This window comes from Triticum dicoccoides, chromosome 3B (genome assembly GCF_002162155.2).
Source record: "Triticum dicoccoides isolate Atlit2015 ecotype Zavitan chromosome 3B, WEW_v2.0, whole genome shotgun sequence".
In the NCBI taxonomy this organism is placed as follows: Eukaryota; Viridiplantae; Streptophyta; class Magnoliopsida; order Poales; family Poaceae; genus Triticum; species Triticum dicoccoides.
This window is the reverse complement of record NC_041385.1, coordinates 309,670,193-309,682,511: the sequence shown is the minus strand read 5'-3', so window position 1 is coordinate 309,682,511 and position 12,319 is coordinate 309,670,193. Positions and strand designations below refer to the sequence as shown.

The 12,319-nt window shown below is 42.4% G+C and overlaps 1 long non-coding RNA gene across 3 annotated transcripts; it reads left to right on the top strand.

The window, feature by feature from the left end:
* The first annotated feature begins 6,356 nt into the window (after positions 1-6,356).
* Positions 6,357-9,878, top strand: LOC119275962. Of its 3 annotated transcripts, none has more exons than XR_005136122.1 (6): positions 6,357-6,886; positions 6,962-7,060; positions 7,133-7,260; positions 7,778-7,850; positions 7,941-8,073; positions 9,433-9,878. It is a non-coding gene; the product is annotated as an uncharacterized LOC119275962 (long non-coding RNA). The 3 variants fall into 3 exon arrangements; XR_005136123.1 differs by having other exon boundaries at positions 6,954-7,060; XR_005136121.1 differs by having other exon boundaries at positions 6,358-7,060.
* Positions 9,879-12,319: the final 2,441 nt, after the last annotated feature.

The window sequence follows — 12,319 nt, the reverse complement described above, 5'->3', positions numbered from 1 at the left end:
ATGAGAGTCCACCATACCTACCTATGGATTGAGTAAGATCCTTCAAGTAAGTTGTCATGTTGCAAGCAATAAAAATTGCTCTCTAAATATGTATGACTTATTAGTGCAGAGAAAATAAGCTTTGTACGAACTTGGTGTGGAAGTAATAAAAGCGACGGACTACATAATAAAGGTCCACATACAAGGGGCAATATAAAGTGACGTTCTTTTGCATTAAGATTTTCTGCATCAACCCTAAACGCACATGACAGCCTCTGCTTCCCTACGCGAAGGGCCTATCTTTTACTTTATGTTTTTACTTTATGCTTGAGTCAAGGTGATCCTCACCTTTCCCTTTTTCATTTTATCCTTTGGCAAGCTCCTCGTGTTTGAAAGATCATGATATATATATCCAATTGGATGTAAGTTAGCATGGGCTATTATTGTTGACATCACCTAAAGGTGAATAGGTTGGGAGGCAACACAATAAGCCCCTATCTTTCTTAGTGTCCGGTTGAAACTCTATAACCACAAGTACTGCGTGAGTGTTAGCAATTGTAGAAGACTACAAGATAGTTGAGTATGTGAGCTTGCTGAAAAGCTCTATTGTTGACTCTTTCTAATGTTACGATAAATTGCAATTGCTTCAATGGCTGAGATTATAGTTTGTTAGTTCCCAATGAAGTTTTTGAACCATACTTGACATTGTGAATTGATTTTTACTTGAGCATAAGAAATCATATGATAAAATCTATATATGTTGTTGTTATAAGAATGATCATGATGCCCTCATGTCCGTATTTTATTTTTATCGACACCTCTATCTCTAAACATGTAAACATATTTTTCGATTTTGGCTTCCGCTTGAGGACAAGCGAGTACTAAGCTTGGGGGAGTTGATACGTCCATTTTGCATCATGCTTTTATATCAATATTTATTGCATTATGGGTTGTTATTACATATTATATCTCAATACTTATGGCTATTCTCTCTTATTTTACAAGGTTTACAATGAAAAGGGGGAATGCCGGCAGCTGGAATTCTGGCTGGAAAAGGAGCAAACGTTGGAAACCTATTCTGCACAACTCCAAAAGTCCTGAAACTCCACAAAACAACTTTTTGGAATTAATGAGAATTTCTGAGCGAAAAAATACACCAGGGGGCCCACACCCTGTCCAGGAGACAGGGGACGCCCCCCCCCTATAGGGCGCGCCCCCTATCTCCTAGGCCCCCTGGTGGGCCTCCGGTGTCCATCTTCTGCTATATCATCACTTTTACCCTGGAAAAAATCGTGGGCAATCTTACGGGACGAAACTCCACCGCCATGAGGCAGAACCTTGGCGGAATCAATCTAGGGCTCTGGCAGAGCTGTTCCGCCGGGACACTTCCCTCTGGGAGGGGGAAATCATCACCAACGTCATCACCAACGATCCTTTCATCGGGAGGGGGTCAATCTCCATCAACATCTTCATCAGCACCATCTCCTCTCAAAACCCTAGTTCATCTCTTGTATCCAATCTTGTATCAAAACCACAAATTGGTACCTGTGGGTTGCTAGTAGTGTTGATTATTCATTGTAGTTGATGCTAATTGGTTTACTTGGTGGAAGATCATATGTTCAGATCCTTTATGCATATTATTACTCCTCTGATTATGAACATGAATATGCTTTGTGAGTAGTTATATTTGTTCCTAAGGACATGGGTGAAGTCTTGCTATTAGTAGTCATGTGAATTTGGTATTCGTTCGATATTTTGATGAGATGTATGTTGCCTTTTCCTCTAGTGGTGTTATGTGAACGTCGACTACATGACACTTCACCATTATTTGTGCCTAGAGGAATGCATGGGAAGTAATAAGTAGATGATGGGTTGCTAGAGTGACAGAAGCTTAAACCCTAGTTTATGCGTTGCTTCGTTAGGGGCTGATATGGATCCATATGTTTAATATTGTGGTTAGGTTTACCTTAATACTTCTTTTGTAGTTGCGGACACTTGCAATAGGGGTTAATCATAAGTGGGATCCTTGTCCAAGTTAGGGCTATACCCAAGTACCGGTCCACCCACATATCAAATTATCAAAGTACCGAACGCGAATCATTTGAACGTGATGAAAACTAGCTTGACGATAATTCCCATGTGTCCTCGGGAGCTATGCACATGAGACAAATACAATCAGTTCACTTCATTCAATATCAAACAAGGTTCACACAAACGATCTAACTATGATTACAAATCGATCGAGGCTAACTACTTGGAAGAAATACTACTAGTAACATAGTGGTCTTCTAGAAATTTTGATCGGTGGAAGACTCCATGATATATGCTCCAGCTTCATCTACGTAGTCATCATCACTGTCATCATTTGCATCATTGTCCGTGTCGGTGTCATCCAAAATGATGTAGTCCTCCGAACGGATCTCCTTTTCAGGTTCTCGCTTATGGTCCTCCATGGGTAGTCCTCGCTTCCTCTTCAGGTCTTCATGCTTCTCCACTAGTACAACAATTTTTTCCTCATATCCATCGCGTGTTGACTTGAGTTCCTATTCTAATTCGATATTCTTCTTTATCACCTTCTTCATCTTCTTCATGTTGAAGCACAGCTGATTCTCATATCGGCGAATGTGGTCACCCATCTCCTGAATGTATGCTGCAATTGATCCATCCTTCCTGGTACGAATCATCTCCCATTCCTCGTCTCGGCGTCCACATATTTGATAGACGGTGGTTTCAAGCTCCTTGTGGTATACTTCACATATGCGTTCAAAAGTGATGTGGGCTGCCATGCTCTTTCCCAAACTCCAACTTGGTGCATCTAAGTAGAAATCAATAGGCTCCGTTGTTGACGCAAACGTCCTCCCAGGTACCCAAACTTTGATCTTCCAGTGCTCCTCTCCCGGTAAAGTTGTAGAGAAAATCCCAATGAAGCTTGGTAGTCTGATGTTCAGGTACTTAGTGACTTCCTTCAAGTGTCGTCCGAATGGGGTGTCGTCATCGGGTTGAGTGAACTTGTTCCTAGGGTCCTCCATCTATAGAGTAGAAATAGAGGAGAAATAGAAATGAGCAGAGAAGACTAATCCTGTGGCTTATCCTAGTGGTCGTGTCCTACTGTCAGCATGTGCTCTGATACCATCTTGTGCGACCACGATCCCAATGGACCGAAGTCTCCATGCTTAAGTGTCATCCCTGGATTGGTAATGCTGACACACACAATACTCAAGGAATTATAGTAGAGTTCAATCACACACTTATTACATCGAGGTCCTCATAGAGAGTATGATTACACAAAATAAAATGGCCTAAGGCCATCTAAACTAAATAACTGCGGAAGCTTTGAAGGTAAATGAGTCCATCAACTCCAACGGCATAGCTGAGTGCACGACAACGACCTGTCGCACCTTATTCGTCGTCTGAGTAGTCTGCAACATGAGACGTTGCAGCCGTGTAGGTCAGCACATTGAATATGCTGGTAGAGTTACACTATTTAAACATATAAGGCTCCTAGCCAACTTGCCTCCACGGTGCTCCCCCAATTGTGCCTTTGTTGGCCATTGGATCTGGTCATTTAGAGCGTTTGAGCCATTGGATGTTTACTTGCTGTCAAACCCAATTTCACCTCACGGTCATTTTTGTCGTCCAATGACTGGTGGGCTCGCGCTATGAGTTTATTGGCTGGGTCGATCGTTCTCGCGTGGAAGAGGCTTTTGCCCAATCCCCGCGTGTGCTCCGCTTCCAATCCTCCTCGCGGGGTTGCTGCACCAGAGCCCACACCTGCCCCAACCCTAGCCGCCAAACCTCTCCTTCCTCCCTCGCTTGACACCATAGGCGCTACACCCCCTCCCCTCCTCCTTCTCGGGCAGATAGCCGCCGGCCGCCGCATCCCTTCTCCCCCTTCCTCCTCCTTCCTCCTTCCCGCTAGCTCCCATCGCCCTCGTCCTCGGACAAGGGGCCTTCGCAGGGATGGCACAGAGCGCCTTAGCCTATCATATCTGCCACTCGTTTTTCATCCGACGCACAGGATAGACTGAAGGCAAAACGTCCCCAGCCTAGCTGTTTTCAGGAGAGACAGAGGCGGGGCGAGGCGTTTTTGAGCGCGGGCTGAAACAGTTCTCCCGCGCCGCTCGACGGAGGCGAGGGTTTGACGGGCGAGCTCACCGAGGAGAGAGAGAGAGTTGAGCGGCGTCGTGCCGCCGTGAGAGAGAGAGAGCCGCGCCGCCGCTGAGGAGAGGGAGGAGGGCCTCGCACCGCATCCATTGGAGATCGAGGCGGGGCCGTGGCGAGGGCCGAAGGTCGCGCCACCACGGAGGCGAGGGATGATGGCCGTGCGGCAGTGGAGGATGGTTGTCCGCCTGATCTTCCCCGCGATTTCGTCGTGAATCTGCAGCCACCGCCGCTGTAGGTAATCCAGGTTCAGTTTAGTCCGCTGCTAACTGAATGTTCATGTTTAACTTTAAAATGTTCAGGTTCAGATTCAGGTTCGACTGTAAATTGCCCATGCGTGTACATGCGTGTACAGGTTCAGGTTCAGTTTAGGCAACAATATTTATTTGCTTGCACATGCGTGTATGACCTGAACAAATTGCCCATGATTTCTATAAATTTCATGCATTCTGATCACACACACACACATACACACACACACACAAGCAATTGCAGCTATAAATTCAGAAAACTTGTAGTAGTGTGTAGTATACAATACATGGTTGTGCAGTATAGTACACAGCACAAGGCTGTGCAGTAGTAATTCTTTCAACTTTCCATCTACAAAATCTGTTATTGTTGTGCAATTTGATCATCTGATTATACATGTATGGTTGGGTTGTGTGCAATGGCACAGTCTGATAAGGGGATGCCTCAAGTTGGCATGTTATTTAAAAGTTCAGAGGAGGCTTGGCTATTTTGGAGAGCATATGGTGGTCGTGCTGGCTTTGATGTGAGGAAAAGGTACAACAATGTGAGCAAATTTGATGGTAAGATAACCTCTTGCAGATTTGTTTGTGCCAATGAAGGCCATCGGAAAAAAGGGCAAAGGGAATCCGTTCAGAAGTGCTTTAGAGCTGAAACAAGAACTGATTGTAAAGCTCGGATGAGTCTTACATTGGATCGAGAGTCCGAAAACTTGGAAGTCACTGATGTAGTTCTTGAGCATAATCACCTCCTTCACTTGCCACAAACCCGCCACTTGATGGCGTCCCAAAGGAAAATTTCAGAATTTCAATCTTTTGAAATCGAAGCAGCGGATGATTCTGGAGGAAAAACTCAATGCATCTACTAGTGACATGAATGAACCTAGTAAGGCCCAGGAAAATGATGACCCAAATATGCAGCAAGGAGATGACTTGCTAAGAGCAGCATGACTGAAGAAAAAGGAGGTTCAATCCAAAAATTCAAAAAGAAAGAATAATTGGCTTGATAAGTTGCACAAGGGCAAGCGCAAGGCAACTAAACCTCCTGCTTCAACCAAAAAGGGAGCAAAGGTATATTCTAATCTGGACATAACAAAAAATTGTTTTCATCTATTAATACACTAATTAGTGGAACTTTCATTGGCAGCGAAAAAAGAAAAAGGATGATGTGCAGCCCAAAGTAGACGTGGAGAATGATGGCAGCAAGAGAAGCCCAAATGCAGAGAATGCAAAGTACATTGCCATTGAGAGCTTTACTCAGCTCCTAACTGCTCCCCCTACTTGTGGTGATGGTGATGGTGATGACAGTCTTTATGGTGCAAATTTCTTCTAATGTCTAGATGTTGGTTACATGGTACTTTGGGGGTTAACTATAGTTTTTTGAAAATATTTGGGGGATAACTATAGTCTTTTTTGGCCTAAGTGTACAAGTGAAATGGCCTATTATGTAACAGACTTTGATCATCAGTAGTATTTATTGCTACAAAATGTGATTCACAATGCTTCAGACTTTCAATGTCATGTGCTTGAAAATTGCAGTGCTATGCTACAGAACTATTGATTATCAAGTGCTTGGAAATTATGATGTTACCTTGTTTGTATTTTCTTCTCTGATTGCTTCAGATTTTACATGTTAAGTGATACAGATTGTACAAATTTCTTTGATATAAAGTCAACTTGGTACACTGAATGTCAGTTTTTCCAGTGCCTATTGTCAGATTTTTGAAACATCAGCGAACTAACTGACAGCCGAATGATCTTTAGCATCAAATATTTTGTGTGCAAATATTCAGGCTGGAGAGCGTTAGTGCATCGCTGCTGTCATTCCTCTGTCTCTCCTAAAAACATCAAGTCTGAGTGTGTTTTGCCTTCAGCCTATCATGTGCGTCGGATGAAAAACGAGTGGCTGATATGCTAGGCTAAGGCGCTCTGTGCCTTTGCTTCGCAAAGGCACTGGCTTTTGCCCAATCCCCGCGTGTGCTCCGCTTCCAATCCTCCTCGCGGGGTTGCTGCACCAGAGCCCACACCCGCCCCAACCCTAGCCGCCAAACCTCTCCTTCCTCCCTCGCTTGACACCATAGGCGCTACACCCCCTCCCCTCCTCCTTCTCGGGCAGATAGCCGCCGGCCGCCGCATCCCTTCTCCCCCTTCCTCCTCCTTCCTCCTTCCCGCTGGCTCCCATCGCCCTCGTCCTCGGACAAGGGGCCTTCGCAGGGATGGCCATGTCTTCAAACCAGGGGTAGAGGAGCAGGGGAGGGCCAAGAAGACAGTGCTGGGAGTGGAGGACCCAGGTGGTGGACGCATCATGGGGTTAAGGACAGGCCGATGATAGGGATAAGTAGGAGGAGTGCCATGGATCTGCAGGGAAAGGAGGGCGACGCCCTCGGCGGGCGTCCGAGAAGGAAGCCGGCGGGGAGCATGTCACCGTAGGCGTCAAGGGAGCCATGGACAAGCCGCTAGGAGGAGAAAGCTCCCAGTTTGTGGAGGAGACTATGTGACAGGTGTGTTTCTTCCTGTTTTTCTAACCCCTTTTCTCATCTTTCCATGACGACCTGCAAATTTTTCAAGTTTTTCAGGTGGTGTTTTGGAATCTAGATTGATTTGGTACTCTATGTTGTGTGATGTGCCCTTGCCAAGAATATTTGATGTGTGTGATGACACAAGCAATTGTAGAGGTAAAGATTACTCTCTCTAGTTCAAAGAGCATTTAGATTTCAAAAATTGATTGCTTGTATCATTGTCCAAAGGAGTGAACACCATGCTCGATTAGTGGACTGCCGCTTGAGAAGAAGCTTGTCATTTGTCTCTTCGAGCCGCGGCGGATAGGGGCCTTCGAAGAACTTGGGGTTTGACATAGCCATCGAGGAAGTGCAGGGTAATACTCTTATATGAAGCATGATGATTCCACATGTGGTGATGTTGGCATATGTTTTGGTATGATAAACTTCAAAAACATACTGAAACGTGGAGCTACAGCCTATGGATAATCTATAAGCCAACCAAGGTGGCACTGTTTCAGTTGATGTGATGATAAATCCATTTTAGGTGCAACTCACTAGAAAGTGATTGATCTTACATCTACTTTTTCCTCTTACTGGACGCAAGAAGCAGCAGTGTTAGTAGAGAAGAGGTGGTGTTAGTCGGGATATTTGTGAGCTATGAGAAGCCTCTCTTATACTACTAAGTTTTTTATCTCCAAGCAACCAAATGTTCAAACTATGTTTCCTTTTTATTTGAAAACTACTTATTAGATTGGGATCTGGGAGACGATCATGTTAAAGATCATCTCAATTCTCGATAGTTAGAAATCAATATTTAAGAACATGCATGCAGTATTTTTTTCGAAGCATTATATTGTAAATCTTCACCAAGCTGCCATTTGTTTTTTGCAGATACAAACCAAGTGTAATCAAAGAGGATATGGATTCAGTACGGCCATGAGTGAAGGAATGTTACTCCAATTTGGTACTTTAGTTTATTGTTTTCATTTAATCTGTATTAGCTTAACAAATAACATTTGTGGGACAACTAATATTTGAACATGGATTTTTTCAGGATCTTGGAGAATGTTTTCTCAGTGTGGTTCAGGTTAAATTGTTGTCCTACTGTTCCTGCTGAGCCTCCTAATGTTCTATGTCTTCGCTGCGCCTTCTTCCAGCTTCTCTATTGGTTTTCTCTTCACACCGATGTAAGTGCATGTTCCTCCCTTCCACCAAATCTTCTCTAGCCATGGTTGTTTGCATCTGGTCACAGTTGTTTCATGTTTCACTTCCGTTGGTGGTTCACGCGTCGGCCTTAGTGCTCTAAGCAAACCAGCATTTCTCATCTTGGCGATTGTATTATTGGGGCTTTGCTACATCTGTAGGTTTGAATCTCATGTGCCTCTGCGCCCAGCCACCATCTCCTCCCTAGCTAAGCAAGAGGTTAAAAGGCCACCGCTACCTCTTCCTTGCCGCCCAGCAGGAGGGGCACTAGGTGTGCCTCATGTTTAGTTAATGCCCACTGATTGTGATGTTCATTCTATGGGGAATTTTGTTTACATTTTATATTTTGTGCATTTTCTATTTCATGTATTGGTCAGTGGTCCTAAATCCCATGTGATTTCTTCATTCTTCAGGCAAATTACATATTAGGAGAGCCATTTATTAGAGGATCTTCTAAAAGGCTTTTTACATTTGGTTCATGATGTTCTGCTTCTCGGGGTTTTCTCACTTCCTTTCTAGCTAGAAATACCATATTTTCCTCTCTGCGTGTACTGTCTTGGTGTTTGGTTCGCCGCTCGTCTTAATATTCCGGATTTAGCGGGGCATCATGTTTTGTTCAGCCTCATGCTCCTAAGTGTATCTCACATTGTATAGGAACCTGTCCTGCGGGGACCTTGCCTTTTATGCTTCTTGATAATAGAAGTATTGAATATACCTGTTTCTTCTTCTCAAACATTTTGGCTAAGTGGCAATATTCCAAATAAATGGATGTATCTCAAACAAAGGAGATGTCTGATGCAGTGAGTCGAAGTCGCTTAATCGAGGAGAAATTAGGCTTGTGACGCAATTATATGGTTAGCAGGAAAGTTTAAACCTGAAAAATCAGACGAAACTCTGGCAATATTACGTTCTATAAACGATTTGCCAATTGCATTCAGTATCAGGTTGTGTTCATAATTTTGTACTTGACAATTGTAGCTTTGAACCTACATAGTGTTGGCAGTTGCTTGATGAAGCCAAACTTACAACTCGATATTTTTAATTTATGCTGCAACTTGATTAGGAATTTCCTATGTTAAGTTGGAACCACACAAATTCTTATCACGTCATGGCTTGCTTGGGATTGAATTGCAGGAAGAAACTGTATTGAACTTGCTTGATTTTTCTTCAGAAATAGTATTGAATTGGCTACTTGTTGGCAATTTCATGTTACAAAGTCGTCATTAGCGAAGAGATAGGGTATTGATTTGGCTAACTCACGAAACTAAACACTCAATTCGAGAAATTTCATTGGGAATTCATATCAGTATGACTGATCTTGTAATGGGGAATGGTGATTGCAGCAGGCAGGGGAGGACGAGGCGAAGGGGGATGGAGAAGTGGTCGAGCTAGAGGCGTACAGGCAGGGCACCCAGAAGACAGAGCTGTGCAACAAGTGGGAGGGCGGCGCCTGCTCCTACGGGGGCCGGTGCCGGTTCGCGCATGGCCTGCAGGATGATGGTTTCTTAATTTCGTTGACTAACCAGGGAGTTCAAGGATGATGACTGAAAGTTTTGTCATTACTGGTTAACACTTGGCGACGATGTGTCCATCAGAAATGATCCGGTTATCCTCTGTTGTATTATATTTCCTACTTTTTTGTAAATATGTATGGATGTACATGCACGCTCTTTCGATGTCTGAAAATGACCGTCATCCCTCAGTGGGCAAAGATGATTTTGTTGAACAGTTTCAGTATATGTTACATACCATATTCTTTCCAATGTAGAAGGTAGCAGCTGACTCTGCATTGCTGTGGTGCTTATATTTTGGAGTAGTTAAGTTATTCTCCCTCTGTAAAGAAATATAAGAGCGAAACACTCTTATATTTCTTTATGGAGGGAGTATTCCACAATATTTAGGATGTCAACTTTCAGCCAATTGGTTAGTGGATGTAAGAGCATCTCTAGTCGATCCTTAAAAATCTTTAGAGGATAGTCCAGTCGGATAAAAGCTGACTGCTCCTCAGGAAGGCTTGTTGTATGTTACCAAGCACTAGCAGGCGAGGTGTGCACTTGAATTTATTTGCTCTGTATTATGATATCTATTTGATCTGCCAGCTAATTTATTGCTTCATTTCTCCCTGATTGCATTTCTGTATACATGCACGCACTACACTTCAAAAATCAGTGATGGTCTCCTTCCAGCTGCACTGCTACTGCAATTGAACGGTGATTTATACTTAGACCGCTTGCTTGCGTTTGATGTGTCCGTTTTCTATTCTAGCAAATCGCCATGCCCTAGGCACAGTGCCAAACATGTCTTGTTTGTGGCTGACCCCAAAAGGACTTCTGCACTAGAACATGTCCTGAGTCTGTGACAAAGCAGCGAGGTTATATAAGTTACATATCTGGAACTGCTTTAGACCATTGGTGTTATCAGTATGACGAATTTTGGTGCTATAACTGAACTGTTGCTTTTCCCGGTGTATTTATAAGTGACATGTGTGTGGTTTTGTGTAGTACATAGTATATGTATGCATTCCTTCAGTGGGGAGATTAGTGCATGATGTCATATACAAAATTCAGAAAATTTGTTTGATAATACTTAGGTTAGTCTATTCTTTCAAGGAGAAAAGAGTAGGTCAAATTAATGAAAGAAATTCGAGCAAGGTGAGCTTTGGCTCACACTTTTGAAACAGGTTCAGTTATTACTTTAAGACCAGATTGTAGCGCGTCATTTCCACCGAAAACATGGTTTCATGCGTATAACTAGAGCCATATTAAAAATGCAAATGGTGCGAAAAGGTCACATCCATGTATAAATTAATAGCTAGGTTGTTTTTAAGAATACAACAAGGTCTTATCAGCATATAGAAAAGATATAGCAATGTTATATTAAGTTATATTGCATTTGTGTTATCTCCTTCCAATAATGAGATGGTGTAGGTATCATTTCTTTCTATTTTAATTAAATAGTGTTATCGATGATATGTAGTATTTGAAGTTCAAGCAGACATATGTGTTATATTTATTTATTACATGTTTCGTTAAATTTTTCGCCATATGTGCTTTGCCCGAAACTAAATCAACTAAACCATGGATTTCTTTTCATCGCTAACATGAAATCAGCAGGTCTCTGCGCCATTTGGTGCAATGGGTCCACTAGTAAAAGCAATGAATGCAAGAACTATATCTACATGCAATATTTGGCTAGTGGAGGCTCTAAGTTTAAGATTTTGCATAAAGCTAGTTTTTGCCTACAACAAAGGAATAAATTCATTTACTACTCCCAAGTTGTACCATTATTTGAGAAGGTTCCTCCAACTCAAATCCCAATTAAAGAAGTATCATCAATTAAACACAATTCAATTAACTAAAAGTGATGAGATCAACAATAATATCCAATTCCAGATATTCAAGATGTCCATAACCGGGGACACGGCTAACCCTGATTAGTTTATACACTCTGCAGAGGTTGCGCACTTTTCCCCACAAGACTCGACGGCATCCATGATCGGAAGATAGAGACATAGTCTTTCTGAAGCATTAAGTCTCTACTCCGGGCAGACCGGTACACCTACTAATGCATAGTAAAAACTGGGTATAGAAAAGTATGATCAAAGTGTAACTTGCCTTGCCGACGATCTGCAAACTCTAGAGATTCGTAGTAACAAGCTTCGCACTCTGGATAATCTAGCGTAGACAAATAGTAGCATACATAAGCAATTACTCAAACAAAACAAAGAGAAATCAAGAAAAGATCTAAATAAAACTCAAAACAAGCAAATGACTAAACTAAACAAAAAAGAAAACCTAATAGCATTATTTTCATGTGGATTAGATCTTAACAGTAGGTACATGTGATTAGCTACGATTCCCAAAAAGTATCAACTTAAACGGAGTTACGAAACTCAAGATACAAACGAAACAAGATCAAAAACTAATCTGAACTAAACTCAAATTTTAATTTGTCAAAATCATGTTCAAACTGGCTTACTAGAAAGAATAGATCGTTACTAAGGTTTAGGCATTGGTTTCATCTAATTTGGATAAGCGAGCAAAAAGTTACGCTAGTTTTAAGATCAGGGACTAAATCGCGAGAAAACTATTTGCAGATAGGTCCCTGGCCGAAAATAAAACTAAAAATAAAAATCTACAGAACGGACGTTCGCTAACAGATCGTAACGAACGAATTCGTTCATTAACAGAAACTAACGGGTGAATGTTCGTCAAATAATGAACTAAATAT